At 43.4% G+C, this 15,908-nt stretch overlaps 1 long non-coding RNA gene across 1 annotated transcript in view; it reads left to right on the forward strand.

Moving 5' to 3' along the window:
* Positions 1 to 13,397: 13,397 nt before the first annotated feature.
* Positions 13,398 to 15,908, forward strand: part of LOC308474959 — a 46,131-nt gene continuing 43,620 nt past the window's right edge. Inside the window, exon 1 of the long non-coding RNA XR_013985058.1 lies at positions 13,398 to 13,507. This is a non-coding gene — a long non-coding RNA (uncharacterized lncRNA). The remainder of the gene's footprint in view (positions 13,508 to 15,908) is intronic.

Genomic DNA, 15,908 nt, shown 5'->3' on the forward strand with positions numbered 1-15,908 from the left:
CAATTCCAATTTCTGAAACAAACCCTTAAAACATTTCTGTTGTGCATATGCAGAATGTAAGTAGACTGATAAGAATGAATCATGTTGTATAATACTGACACCATACATTTCTATTGGACTCTGCTCTAAACAATATCAATGATTTTTAAATTTATTTGGGTTTTTTTGTTTCTTCAAAAAACAATTTCCATCTCTCTCTCTCTCTCTCTCTCTCTCTCTCTCTCTCTCTCTCTCTGGTGTATAGGTTTAGGAGAAAGTGAATTATCCCAATCATATTTATGGGAACTGAGTATATTTCACCAACAACCATTATTTCCCACCTTTGACAAAGCTGGTGTAAAATTCAGATGCAAAATAACTCCATTTAATATACCAGAAAGCCTCTTAAAAGACACATTTAACTTCAATTTCTCAGTAGATGTGAACTTCCCCCTGCCCTGCTTCACCCCTACTTTTCAGTTTCAACCTCACAGCTACTGGCCATTTCTTTCTTTTTGGCCAGCTTCTCAAATTGTACAGGAGGAGAAACAGGGTTAGACAAAGCAACAAGTAGTGTGGGAAGGCATATTCGAAGTCACAAGTGTTTCCCCAAGTTGGGAAATATTAAGGGATTAATTTCCAGGAGGCTACAGTCAGATTATTGAAAGGACATGGTCAGTGCAAATCAATTACACGGATTGCAAGTAAAAGATGATAGAACTGTTTCTGAAAGAACTCATTGCAATGACAGAATGTGGTAGCATGCAGAAAGTGCTATGCATGTTAGTCTCTCTTATTAAGGCATAGAAACAATATAGCAACACAGGGTGACGCAATAATGGTTTCCAGCTTACAGCTCAGTAGGGTTACTTAGCAACTGCTAGCTATCCTGTACCTTAAAGAAAAACACATTTCTATATAGAGCTTTAGATAGATATCTAAAACTCATTTCCGGTTCTTCTTCTTTTTACTTCATAAACCAGTGCAGAATTGACATGCTTAATTTTCGTGAGAGCCTGTACATTTCCATATATAAATGAGGGGGTGGGGAGGGATTTTAAACTTGTCATAGGCAATGCTGATTAACTCAAGAACATGGCACCACAGCCTTGATGGCAGCCTGAGGGCTTCATGCAAAGCTGACTGAAAAATCCCAGGGATTTCATTGAGCCCCATAGCAACCAATGCATCCTGGTTCAGCACACTGAAATCTTCTAAGGGGGTGGGGTGGGTGGGGAGAAGCACATGATAAAAAAGACCTTGGTCAGAATGAACAATCGTGGTTTGTTTGCAAGCTGCAAAATGGGCAAAGAACATAGTCTGAGAGTTTTCTGTATATCCTAACTCTGCATCTGCATGCACAGAGCTTAGTCTTCTCCCATTGCAAGAGAACTGTATTCTGTAAAGCAGGACTGGACAGACTTCAAGCTTGTCAGTCTAATAGGTTTTTCCCTAGAAACCTTAAATATATCAGCAGGAATCAAATATGAAACAGTGACTTAGAAAGTTGAATGGCCGTGGAATTAGAGCATGGCACCATATACATACCAGTTGCCTCTTACAGGAGCCTAGCAAATATGACCAAGGTGGCTTTATGGGTGAGATCCCAGAATCATGAAACTATTTTCAAGAGCCCATGGGGGCTTTAGATTTTGTCCCCACTCGAGTATCACCTCCCAATACTGCACAGCAAACTGATTTTGAAACCCAGAATGATTTCGAAACTAGTTTATAAAATGGCATAATATTAGTTGTTCTGTTTTTTTATTCAACACAGCGATTTGTATTCATTGGGAGCAGTTGCTGGAGGCCACAGGAGGGGACAGTGGTATTGTGCTTCAGTGCAAGTTTTCCACAGGTATGTGGCTGGCCACTGTGAGAATAGGATGCTGGACTAGATGGTCCATTGGCCTGACCCAGCAGGCTCCTCTTATATTCTCATGTTAAATACAATACTAGCAGCAGCTGAAAAAAGCATGTCAGCTCCTTTAGTTTTTAGCCACTATTATCTACAGATCTCCACAAATTTTCACATTTTATAAAATATATGTCAACAACACAAATGAGGTGTTATTTGGTCTGTGACTATGAAAGTTGTGTTTTCTGCTTGAATTATACATACTGAACTGTAAAACTTAACACCGTTGATTTTTTAGAAAGCTAATATATTGGGGGGAGGGGAGAGTTGAGGAGCAGGAATGCTGCTCAATACCAAACTGAAATCTTTCAAGCTCAAGATTTTTGGTCTGAAACAACATTCAAAGATGTCCAATGACCTGAAGCTAAATTGTGCTGATGTGTTGCAAAATTCCTGATCAGTGTAACTGGCAACTAAGGAACTGACAGTCACAACTCTAAAGATATAGCAAGTTGCTCTTAAATCACTAGGGCAACAGGTTGGAAACTGCCAACTGCGGTGCTGCTATGTGTTACTTGCTCATTTCATCACATTGCTAGATTAGCTCAGACCACTGCACCTGTTTGGTTTCCCTTTGTTCATTCACTTCACTGCAGGAGCTATAAAGTTGTTAAAATACCAAGAAAGATAATGGGCTCCAGCAAGTTGGGTAGGAGGGGGGGGGGTGAAAACTGTTGCTGTATTGTCATATTTTTTTAAAGCGCTTTTAAAAAATGGGCTGAAAATCTTTACTTAAGCAATTCCCAGAAAAGGCCCCAGAAGATTCCTGTACCAGTCAGGAATGTACATGGCAACTGGGAAGTCAATGGATGACTTCTATCATGTGATGTTATGCTATTGGATAGAGTGGCACAAGAGAGTTTTATGATATGCAGAGTATCAGCATACTGAATCCCTTTAAGGAATTTCTTTTTCAACATGAGAGAGCCTTTTGGGTTAGGCCAACAGCTCATCTAGTCAAGCTTCTTGTTCCCACAGAGGCCAGCCAGAAGCCTATGGGAAACCTGCATGCAGGATCTTAGCAAGGGAGCCCTTTCCCTTTCTGTGGTTTTCAGCAGCTGGTAGTCAGATGCATTACTGCCTCCAACTGTGGAAGCAGAGCATAGCTATAATGGCTAGAATTACTATTTTCTAAGTGGGCATATGCATTGAAGGCGTTGAAGGAACAGTTTTCAGAGGTTATGTGGCTCTCTCACAGGAACTTGTTACAATCTTTACAAAGTCCTTCACTGCATAATGTGGGGTCACCATTCTGCAGAATGAGGCAGCCAACTCTGGCAGCAAATACCTGGTGACAATGAGGAGCAGAAAGGTATTTGAGAAAAACAACTGTGTTCCACACAGCCTGCCTTAGAGTAATATTCAACTGCCACCAGTCTGGTCGGCTTTTGTCTGTGGAATGGGAGAGGAGAGAAACTTGTCCTCCACCTCAGGCAGCAAAGTGCCTTCGGCAGGTGTTGTGTGGCACAAAGATTTATGGAGAAACATAGAGAGGGAAACAGTGGTAACTTGGGTTAAGAACTTAATTCATTCTGGAGGTCTGTTCTTAACCTGAAACTGTTCTTAACCTGAGGTACCACTTTAGCTACCGCAATTTCTGTTCTCATCCTGAAGCAAAGTTCTTAACCCAAGGTACTATTTCTGGGTTAGTGGAGTCTGTAACCTGAAGCATCTGTAACCTGAAGCATCTGTAACCCGAGGTACCACTGTATTCATTTTCCTGTCTGCAGTTTCACCCTGGACTTTACTTAGCCAACCAGGCCTCAGGATGCAAAGATGATTCTAAGTATTCTCATTCTAGATAATGCTGATATGTCTCAGATTGTTGTTGTTTTTTTAAAAAAATCATATTTATTAAAGTTTCCAGAAATATAGAAATACAAAGAAAAAAGAAAAAGAAAAAAAAGATACCTAAAACCTTGCTTTCATTGCCTACTTTCTGGGACTCCCCCCCTCCCCCTCCCTACTGTATTCCCCTTTCCTTAATTTGGTTCTACAAGCTCTCACTCCCAATTTGAAACTTAATTTGTTTAACCCACTATCCAAATTGAATTGTACAAATCTTGCCACCGTCCCACATCATTAACAAGAAAAGAAAAAGGATTTTCCCCAAGATCCACCCCAGTTCCTTCCACGAGTTCCCTTTTTTAAACACGTCCAATCAAGATAAAATGACATACGTAAGTTATATAAAGAAATAGAAAATAAAAGATATAAAAAGATTCAAAAGATGGTTACACCGCCTTTGGATTTCAAATCTCCCCCCCCCCTTCCCCGGTTTGAATTCCCCATGTCCATCAGTCTATATGTTATCAGCCTGGAGGTCTCAAGTCATGGCCAAATTTCTCCCCAATTCCATCTTGCCGGTTTTCTTTTAATTTATTAATTTTAATAATATTTAACTTCAAACGTCCAATCTAACAGAGGCCTTTAATTTCCTTGATCTTTACCACTCCTCCCATTGTTCTTTCCGTGTTGTAGTCAGTCCTTTGTTCTTCTTATTCCTCACTTTCTCAGGTTTCTTGTCCTGTTCAGCTGCTAAAACGTTCTAATTCAGAAATCTGGTATCTCTACAGAGGTTTGTTATTCAGGAACTAAAACTTACGTCCAGTCCCTTCCTTTCTTCAATAGAAAATTCTATTGTGTCCTTTAATGTAAATACCTCTGTAGACAAAATACTATTTCAGTTTTGCAGCTTTCCCAGAAGATAACAAGTCCTGTGTGAATCCCGGAGTATTTTTCCACTTACGACCGTTCTTGTAATGTCCCGAAACCCCTCTAGGGGGATTGTAATAACTTTGTATCCTCTAATCCAAAAGTCAAATTGTTGTTCCTTATTTTCCGACAGTTTATATCCATATTGTAGCAAATTGTAACAAAATTAACCAGCAAAGTCCTCATAACAAAGTCCTCTTTATATTCTCCGGCTTTGACAGCTACTTTGACAGCTGTCAAAGTCTCCGTCTCTCTTCACCAGGCTCCGCGAATCGCCCCGGTTCCCGGGGGGGGGGTTGCATTTTCCTTCTCACCCTCCACTCTTCTCCTCCAGCACAGTTCTTATAATTTCCCATCGTGGAATTAATGATTTTTATCAGGAATATACTTCTCTTTCGACCTTGGTTACCCAGTCCTTGTTTTGGAATGTTTACAATAGGGGGGGGGATTGACTTCCTTTTTAGATCGCCCCCGCTCGTACCAAATCCGGAAAAAAATTCCTTCTTTTTCTCCTTTTGAACCCGGTTTCCCAATTTACTCACGGGTTGTTGTTAATAGTCCAAATTTCCAATAGAAGAAGTCAGCGCTCTCTGTCGAATGGCATGCGGCTGCGCTCGGCAGGGAAAGCAGAAGACTCAAAGCACCACGCCGCTCCCCGGCACCCGATCCGAAGCCTTTAAAAAGGCTCCTTCACGAGTCAGAAGGGCGCTAATGGTGCCAGCCGAGTCACCCATGTCCACGGGCTCCGTGCCCGTGGTTTTTAAGGGTCCCCGCGTTGCCGGCGCGGTAGGACCCAGCCCCTGCCGAGCAGACTCCCTCCGGAGCTCGGAGGGAGTCCGCCATTCGGCGATGGCGCCAACCCGGAAGTCTGATATGTCTCAGATTGTTGGCGTACCTGTTTATAGTAAATGTAGAAGCAGGGGGTTCTGATGGGATATCAATGCCTTTGTATTGGCAAGGGAAATTCTCCAGGTATGTTCCCCACTTTCTGGCATAGGAGAATAGAATGAAAACATTTTATGGGCCCTAGCCATTCTTTTCTCTGCTCCTGCCTGTCGGTCAAGCATCACTTTTCACATATGCTTTCTAACTGACCTATGGAATATACTATCATATGATGTGTTGGTGACAAATGGCACTGGTGGCATTAGAAGAGGGTTAGACCAGTAGCAGAGGAGGTGGTGGGGATCTTATCATTAATTTGTCAGACCCAGCACCAGATGACATGATGGGGCAGCACTGCTTACCTGTCACTGTTGTGTCCTGTGATGGGGAGGAACCAGGTCAAAGCAACAGTGAAGTCTGCATCGTGCAAACATATCTTCAGAAGCACTAGATTGGCTCCACTGCTGTGCTTGCAACAACCTTGCTGCTGCCTTAACTGGAGGAGGGCCAGGTAAGTGGCACAGCCCCACTGGGCCACCCACTACTGGGTTAGCCAAATTAATGATAAGAGCTTCCATATTCAGATGCAGTATACTGTCAATTACCGGAAGCTGAATATAAACTATAGGAATGTTAATCCCTTGTTTACAAGCCTTCAAAAGCATCTTAGCCGATCACTCTTGGAAATAAAATGTGAAACACTGGCTCTGATCTTGCTGGACGGTCTTGATCCAGAGCCCTTTACAAAATATTATGGAACCTGGCTTGCGTTACCACTCTACAAGAACTATTTTATTTATACTTAACAACCTCTTTACACCAGCTACAAAGGACTCCCAAACCTAAGAGCTTCTTGAGTTTTCATTTTAGAATAACACATACCAGAGGTGCCAACTTGCAAGGGTGATGGGAGGGCAATGGCAGGAGCTGGAGGTGCAGCTGAATGTGGCAGATGTGCAACTTCAGTGGCCGGTGGCTCCTCCTCCTCCTGCTGGTTCCACCACTGCTTTGACCATCCTTCCCCTCCATGGCAGGAGGAATCATAGAATCATAGAATCATAGAATCATAGAGTTGGAAGAGACCACAAGGGCCATCGAGTCCAACCCCCTGCCAAGCAGGAAACACCATCAGAGCACTCCTGACATATGGTTGTCAAGTCTCTGCTTAAAGACCTCCAAAGAAGGAGACTCCACCACACTCCTTGGCAGCAAATTCCACTGTTGAACAGCTCTTACTGTCAGGAAGTTCTTCCTAATGTTTAGGTGGAATCTTCTTTCTTGTAGTTTGGATCCATTGCTCCATGTCCGCTTCTCTGGAGCAGCAGAAAACAACCTTTCTCCCTCCTCTATATGACATCCTTTTATATATTTGAACATGGCTATCATATCACCCCTTAACCTCCTCTTCTCCAGGCCTTTGACCTCATACAGTGGCGTAGCGTGGGGGGTGCCAGGGGGGCCGGCCGCACCGGGCGCAACATGGGCGGGGGGCGCGCTCGCACTAGCAGCTCTCTGCCCCTACTAAAATCCACGGGTTAGGGAGCCCGCGCTCGCTCGGCTTGGCGAGGAGGTCGCGGAAGGGGGAGAGCGAAGCCTTCTGCCGCGGGCAAAAAAAGGAGAGGAAGCCGGGTGGGCGGGCGGGCGGGCTGGCTGGCGGGGGTCTGGCTGCGCCTGCTGCTGCCGGTGCAGGGCAAGGCAAGCAGAGCGAGGAGGAGAGAGAGGGGAAGGGGGGGGGAAGCAGCTAGGAAACGCTGCGGTGTGGAGGAGGAATCAATTAAGGAGAGAAAGCGAAAAGCCTTGGAGAAAGGGAAAAAAGGAAAGAAAAGAGGCAGCTCCAGGAGAGCGCGGGGGAAAGAGAAGCCTCACTGCTGCTGCTGCTTGGGAGAGTAAATTACTGTACTTGCTTTGCCCCGGGTTAGGGGGCGCAAATTATTTGCCTTGCCCCGGGTTAGGGGGCGCAAATTACTTGCCTTGCCCCGGGTGCTGATAACCCACGCTACGCCGCTGACCTCATAAGGCATCGTTCCTCATAAGGCATCGTTTCCAGGCCTTTGACCATTTTGGTTGCCCTCCTCTGGACACGTTCCAGTTTGTCAGTGTCCTTCTTGAACTGTGGTGCCCAGAACTGGACACAGTATTCCAGGTGAGGTCTGACCAGAGCAGAATACAGTGGCACTATTACTTCCCTTGATCTAGATGCTATACTCCTATTGATGCAGCCCAGAATTGCATTGGCTTTTTTAGCTGCCGCATCACACTGTTGGCTCATGTCAAGTTTGTGGTCAACCAAGACTCCTAGATCCTTTTCACATGTACTGCTCTCAAGCCAGGTGTCACCCATCTTAGCCGTTCCTCATAAGGCATCGTTTCCAGGCCTTTGACCATTTAGCCGTTCCTCATAAGGCATTGTTTCCAGGCCTTTGACCATTTTGGTTGCCCTCCTCTGGACACGTTCCAGTTTGTCAGTGTCCTTCTTGAACTGTGGTGCCCAGAACTGGACACAGTACTCCAGGTGAGGTCTGACCAGAGCAGAATACAGTGGCACTATTACTTCCCTTGATCTAGATGCTATACTCCTATTGATGCAGCCCAGAATTGCATTGGCTTTTTTAGCTGCCGCGTCACACTGTTGGCTCATGTCAAGTTTGTGGTCAACCAAGACTCCTAGATCCTTTTCACATGTACTGCTCTCAAGCCAGGTGTCACCCATCTTGTATTTGTACCTCTCATTTTTTTTGCCCAAGTGCAATACTTTACATTTCTCCCTGTTAAAATTCATCTTGTTTGTTTTGGCCCAGTTCTCTAATCTGTCAAGGTCGTTTTGAAGTGTGATCCTGTCCTCTGGGGTGTTAGCCACCCCTCCCAGTTTGGTGTCATCTGCAAATTTGATCAGGATGCCCTTGAGTCCATCATCCAAGTCGTTGATAAAGATGTTGAATAAGACCGGGCCCAAGACAGAACCCTGTGGCACCCCACTAGTCACTCTTCTCCAGGATGAAGAGGAACCATTGATGAGCACCCTTTGGGTTTGGTCAGTCAGCCAGTTACAAATCCACTGAGTGGTAGCATAGTCAAGACCGCATTTTACCAGCTTCTTTACAAGAATATCATGGGGCACCTTGTCAAATGCCTTGCTGAAATCAAGGTAGGCTACATCCACTGCGTTCCCTTCATCTACCAGGCTTGTAATTCTGTCAAAAAACGAGATCAGGTTAGTCTGACATGACTTATTTTTCAGAAATCCATGCTGACTATTGGTGATCACAGCATTCCTTTCTAGGTGCTCACAGACTGTTTGCTTAATGATCTGCTCCAGAATCTTCCCTGGTATTGATGTCAGACTGACTGGGCGGTAATTATTTGGGTCCTCTTTTTTCCCCTTTTTGAAAATAGGGACAACATTTGCCCTCCTCCAGTCTGCCGGGACTTCGCCTGTTCTCCAGGAATTCTCAAAGATGACTGCCAGTGGTTCTGAGATCACATCTGCCAGTTCTTTTAATACTCTTGGATGCAGTTCATCTGGCCCTGGAGACTTGAATACATCTAAACTAGCCAAGTATTCTTGTACTATCTCCTTAGTTATTCTGGGCTGTGTTTCCTTTGCTGAATCATTTGCTCCAAATTCTTCAGGTCGGGCATTGTTTTCTTTATCGGAGAAGACTGAGGCAAAGAAGGCATTGAGGAGTTCAGCCCTTTCTGTGTCCCCTGTTTGCATTTCACCATCTTCTCCTCTGAGTGACCCCACTGTTTCTTTGTTCTTCCTTTTGCTACGAACATACCCATAAAAGCCTTTTTTGTTGCTTTTAACCTCTCTAGCAAGCCTGAGTTCATTCTGTGCTTTAGCTTTTCTGACTTTGTGTCTACACGTGCTGGCTATTTGTTTGAATTCCTCTTTGGTGGTTTCCCCCCTTTTCCATTTTTTGTACACATCCTTTTTTAATCTTAACTCAGTTAAAAGTTCTTTAGATAGCCACCCTGGCTTCTTTAGGCACCTTCCATGTTTCCGTCTCATTGGTATTGCCTGAAGTTGTGCTTTTACTATCTCCCACTTAACCAACTCCCAGCCATCATGAACTCCCTTTCCTTTTAGTATTACTGTCCATGGGATCTCACCCAGCACTTCCCTAAGTTTTATGAAGTCGGCTTTCTTAAAGTCAAGAAATTCAGTCCTAGCATGCTTGGCTGCTCCTTTCCGCTGTATAGTAAACTTCAGAAGAGCATGATCACTCGCGCCTAATGATCCTTCCACTTCTACCCCACTAACCAGGTCATCAACATTGGTTAGGACCAGATCTAAAATGGCTGTTCCTCTTGTTGCTTCTCCCACTTTCTGGACAATGAAGTTGTCTGCAAGGCCAGTGAGGAATCTGTTTGACCTTATGCTCTTGGCTGAGTTTGACATCCAACAAATATCCGGGTAATTGAAGTCCCCCATTACTACTATCTCCCTTCCTTTTGCATGCTTGGCCATCTGTTCCAGGAAGGCATCATCTATGTCCTCCGTTTGGCTTGGGGATCTATAGTAAACTCCCACAATGAGGTCACTGTTATTCTTCTCTCCCTTAATTTTGACCCAAATGCTCTCACTTTGGCTTTGAGGTTCTAAATCTTGGATCTCTTCACAGGTATACACATCCCTGACATATAACGCCACTCCTCCTCCTTTCTTGTCTGGTCTGTTTCTCTGAAATAGATTGTATCCCCCCATTATTACATTCCAGTCGTGGGACTTATCCCACCAGGTTTCAGTGATGCCTATTATGTCATATTTAGTTTGCTGTACCAAGAGCTCAAGCTCATCTTGTTTATTTCCCATGCTTTGCGCATTAGTGTACAGACATTGAAGTCCATTAATCATTCCCCCGTGTCTCTTATATAAGGATTTTTTCCTCCCACCACTAGGTCTGCGTGCTGTTTGCTCCATTTGGTCTATGACATTTGGATGATCATCTTCATCAATTGATAGACTCCTACCTTCAGGAGCACTGTCTCCCTCCCCCACATTAGTCAGTTTAAAGCCCTCCTGATGAGGTTTCTGAGATTTTTGGCAAAAACATTTCTCCCAACCGTTGTGAGGTGCAGCCCATCGCTTGCCAGAAGTCCATCTTCAAGAAACTGCAGTCCGTGATCTAAGAATCCAAACCGTTCCTGTTTACACCATTTGCGAAGCCATCTGTTCACTTCCACTATTTTTCCCTCTCTCCCTGGGCCACGTCGTTCAACTGGGAGGACAGATGAGATGACAATTTGTGCATTTAATTGCTTCAATTTCCTGCCCAGAGCCTCGTAGTCTCTTTTGATCTTCTGGAGGCTATTGCTTGCAGTGTCATTGGTTCCCACATGAACCAAGAGGAAGGGGTATTTGTCAGTGGGTTTTATGATTCCTTGCAGTCGTTCAGTTACATCTTGGATCTTAGCCCCGGGGAGACAGCACACTTCCCGAGACATCTTGTCAGGCCCACAGATCACTGCTTCTGTTCCCCTCAGTAGGGAATCCCCTATCACCACTACACCTCCTCTTAGGTTTGGTCGGGGTTCTTCCGTGAGCTGTCCGTTCTAAGGTCACCTGCACATTCCCTGAGGACTGACTTTGCTGCTTGTCTTCATATACCTTATCGACTGTAATGAGGGAGAGATCCTCAAATGGAGTCTCCTCTTCGTCTTCCATGCTAGGGGAGAGGACCTCAAAGCGACTGTGTATTTCTAAACAATCAGAGCGAACCCTGGGCCTCCTACTTCTTTGAGTCACGTTTCTCCATATATCTGGCTCCTGTGTTGGTGAACTAGCCTCCTTCTCAGGGGAGTCCCCTGTCTCCTCCTTGGTGGAGACGGTGTGCTCTGTTGCTTCCAAGAAGAGCTCCAGCTCTCTAATTCTTTGGAGCGTAGCTATACGTTCCTCCAGTTGCTGGACTTTGTCTTTTAAGAGGGCAATCAACAGAGAAGGAGCCAACTACTGGAGCTACTGGAGCTACACCACACTCAGCTCCATCCTTTGCCTCCATGCTTTTGGTTCAAAAATATTGAGGAAGTCCAAAAGTGCTCAGCCCCCAGGAGCTGCTGCCCCTGACACGTACAATGTGAATATGTTTATGAAGATCAACCTGTACCTGCAAGGTGCTTTCCGTATCAAAAAGTGAGAAGATTGTATTGTGTCTTTCAGCTGTGTTTATGCAAGTGATTTCTTAGACTATATGTTGCATATTAACTAAAAATGCCTGCCATCATTTTCGTAGCTTATCCTCTAGTTAAAATAATAATAATCAGCATTTAAAATGGAGATTATTGTATCTCTTATATGACCACTTGAATTTAATTAAGCATTCAGTCCTAATTCGCTCCAATTCACTTTCTCTGGAAAAGAATCAAAATGTTTGTGTATTTTACATGTATATTTTTGCTTTGGATGAATAATCAGCCCAACCAGCTACTGATAACAAATTTCAATTTACATAAATTTGAGGAAATTCTAACCTAATATATCAACCAGTATGACACTGGTAATGCATCTGTCATTATACTTACACAATTTTAGATCAGAAAGTGGAATGGATCTATATAATCCATATCATCCATGAATGCCTACAATGTGCTGCCACAACCCACTCCGACATCTTCCTTATAAAGGAGCTTTTTGTGGCTGGTCAAAATCACTGGGTCCAGGACTGGCTTTTTAGGAGTGGCTCTACCATGCTCCCAACTCAACCAGTGAACCCTTCTGTTAGCTTTAATAAGGGTGATCAAGGGGTACATAATCAAGTATAGAGATGCAAGCAACTGGGCTGAATGAACTGAAAGTGATCCAACAACACGTCCCAAGCTTGGCATTGAGCACTTTGATTGGAATGGTACTGGCTGTGCAGTTAGTTTCCCCCATGTTGAACAACTTTAGCCTTGAAATCTGAAGCCTGTTTGTCACAGCAGGTCACTGAGGGCTCTCTGGGTCGTTCCCCCAAAAGGTCAGCAACCTCTAGACCACTTGAAAGAGCTTTGCTGGCCAAGCTGCTTGAGGATACAAGGTAGGCTGCAAAGAGCACCTTCCTTGCAGTATACACTTCCACATGGTAGACATGACTATCTTTCTTCATATGGAGGAACATGAGGTGGAGGGGGTCATGTGAACCCCATTATAATTCAGGATATTATTTATTTATTTTTATTTGACAAAAATTATATGCTGTTTCGGGGGGAGACACCCTCTAAGATGTTTATAAACATACAAATGCTTTTGTATAAATATTCATATACTGTCTTCCATATAAGAATTGGGTGGAAGAAAATGGTAAGCCAGGAATGAGGTACCTGAGGTCCTCCAGATGTTGCTGGATTCCATCACCCCAACAAGTATGACTAGTGGCCCAGGATCATTCAACCTGTGGAGAGCTACAGGATCCTTGCCCCCATCGCAGACAGACAGATCACAACTACAATGCTGGCAGGTTTGTTCTTTTCCTACAAACACAAGGTAGTTCCACAGTCAGAGAACAGCACTTGTTATCTACACTCCCTTTGAGAATAATACCTTTTATCTATATTCTAAGGACAGTTTGCTTTTGCATTATTTTACTGAGTTCTGCTTCCTAGGAAACAAGCTGCTATGCTGCCCTATAATAAGAAAGAGGAAATAATTGGATCCATACCCTGTGAGGAGTTGGCTGAGGTGAGATGCAGGTGAAATTGTTGTGTAGAAAACAGAGGTGTGCTTCATGGAGGGGTGAGAGCATTCCTCTGTCATATACACAGCTCTTTCACCTGTGAGGAATGATATTGTATTCCATTCAGCAGAAGGGACAACTCTGAAGAAAGTTTTGCATGTGTTAAGTCTGTGCAAGAAGCTTGCAGGCTAATTAGCATAAAGTTCTATTCAGGGGGAAGGACCTTGTAATTTTGAAGTTGGTTGACAGTTGAAGTGACAGTTGAATGGATTTGCTGAATGCTGAGACTCTGTAAGTGAGGATTTCCCTCCCTCACCTAAGTATATCTGAAGACTAAAGAATGCCTTCATTCTGTCTGGTGAGGGAAGAGATTTCTTAAGTGATCTGAAAGTTGTGTTATCTCAGGAGTACGAGGTCCACTTCTATGAGGGAAATCTCGGGGGGAAGCTGAGTAATAATTTGGAAGCTGTTACCTGCCTGGCTTTAATCTAAAGTTACTCGAATCCCACAATAGCAGCCACTGTTAAATGTTATGAATGCAGGTGAAGAAATGGAGTTTTATCCAGTGGTAGTCGTACTCAGGAGGGAAACACTTCCATTTCCACAAGGCAAGAAAACAGAATTTCACTGATACATCTACCCACTGCAGCACCACATGTCCAGAAGTGACTGGTGTGGTATGGAGAGGTGCTGAGTAATCACTCTCCCAACACTGGTATCACTGCAGCTTACATTAAATGGTGCAGGGGTAGGGCAGGATAGCAGCAATAGCTACTGCCCCTGTCCAGCCCTGATCTCATTGCCACTGTGCCCTGACCTATTATCATCCAGGTGAACTGCAACAATGCTGGTTGTGTCCCTTGAAAAACTGAAAAATGGGTGTTTGGTCTTGCATGAAAATAACCATCAGCCATGGAAGAAATGCATAATGGGTGGTGATGGTTGTTTATACAGATTGTATAGGCATGGTGGTACTAATTTTCACAATCTTTTGAAACCTATTTGGGCTTATCTATTTCATATTTACTGGATATTTATTTCATATATACTGGATACTTTATTTGAGAATAGGGAAGGGTCATAGTTCATTGGTGAAGCACCTGCCTTGCATCTTAGCAGGCCCCAGGTTGATTCCTCAGCATCTCCAGATAGGCCCGGGTAAGTCTTTTGTCTGAAACCCTAGAGCAGCTTTCCACAACCTCTTAAGTGCTATATTTTGCTGGACTACAACTCCCATCATCCTTGACTATTGACCATGCTGGGTAGGGCTGATGGAAGTTGGAGTCTAAAACATCTTGAGGTTACCAGGTTGAGAAAAGCCAAAGAGCTGCTGCCAATCACTGTATACTATTATAAATGGACAAATAATCTGATTCTGTATAAGGCAGCTTCCATACACTCAATACTGCCATATCTTAATTTGAATTAAAACTTTGTATGACTGCTCCAATGTGAGATTTAGTTTAGCTTTGCTTTTTGTCTCACATGTGAAGCAGTCATGTAACATGCTTAAGACACATTTTAATCCTCATTTGAACTTCTCATTTGAACTTGGCCCACATTGTTCGTGATGCATCTTTCACAGAATCTGGGTTGCATTTGGATGTATATTGTGAAATGTGGGGTGAGTTTTATAAAATGCACTTTGGAATCATCTTTTAATTTCATAGATAAGTACAACCATGGGATCAGATTTCCTTGAGGAAATGTCAGTTCTTGGAAAATGAGAATTACACTCTAAATTATCTGCCAAGCTTGATAGATCTCTCACCAAATATTTCCTCCCTAAATACTACTGAGCCCTCTAAAGCATGGGCAGAGATTTAGGACCAAGTACAGGGGAATATTCTGCAGCCCCAATGAGGTAAGTCGATCCTGTATCACAATTTATTCCTTTTCTCTGGAAATACAGTAGGAAGGCCTTCCAGTAAAAAAAAAAAAATTGACACTTGATTTAAGCACGTCACATAAATGATGAATGAGTGGCAGATGCCTGAAACAGGAAAAAGAAAGTGATTTGCGGAAAGCCTCAGAGATCCTACATTAGACTCCCTTTCTTTCTTTACTACTGATTCCAAAGTCATTATAACTGGATGCCTTGTTGTATTGTAGAACACATTCAGGAGCACAGAATATGTGGAGAATGTTTAACATCTATGGTGTAATATGAAGCAGAACTTTAAGGCCATAGACTCGGCCAGTTGGTTGTTGCAAAAAGGGCAAAAAGGGCAGTGAGCTGTGAACGTATGGATCAAATTACAGTGGCTCAAATTGCTTAGGAATCTTTATGATGAACTGCTGTTAATTAAATTGAGAGTCAAAGAATGACAGTATAGCTCTTCTGATTACTCTCTGTTGATAAGAGAGATGAATCAGGGAAGAAGTGAATCAGGGCTAATTGGAGACTAATTCAAGTTATTATTTAAAGTACTGGCAAGCATGTAAATTGTCAGTGTTTGAGAAGCTATTCTGAGGAGAAAATGACAGATGGCAATAGGAGTTGGGATGAGCCATAGTGGCCATGGTGTATTAGAGACTTCGGGAAACCCTAGATCCATTAGATATGTGTGTAAGGCAAACACTGACAAAAGAAAGAAGGAATATATCTCATGGATCCCAAGAAGGGTAGCTTCTTTTTTAAAAAAAATATACAATATGCACAAAGCATGAAATATTTCAAATGCTATCAGGCTTTATATCTACCCCTTTCTCCCTGCCGCACCCATTCAGGTGTGGAAGTAGGTTTTCCTGATTAATGC

The sequence above is a fragment of the Podarcis pityusensis genome (genome assembly GCF_964106645.2).
Source record: "Podarcis pityusensis genome assembly, chromosome: 4".
NCBI classification, from domain to species: Eukaryota; Metazoa; Chordata; class Lepidosauria; order Squamata; family Lacertidae; genus Podarcis; species Podarcis pityusensis.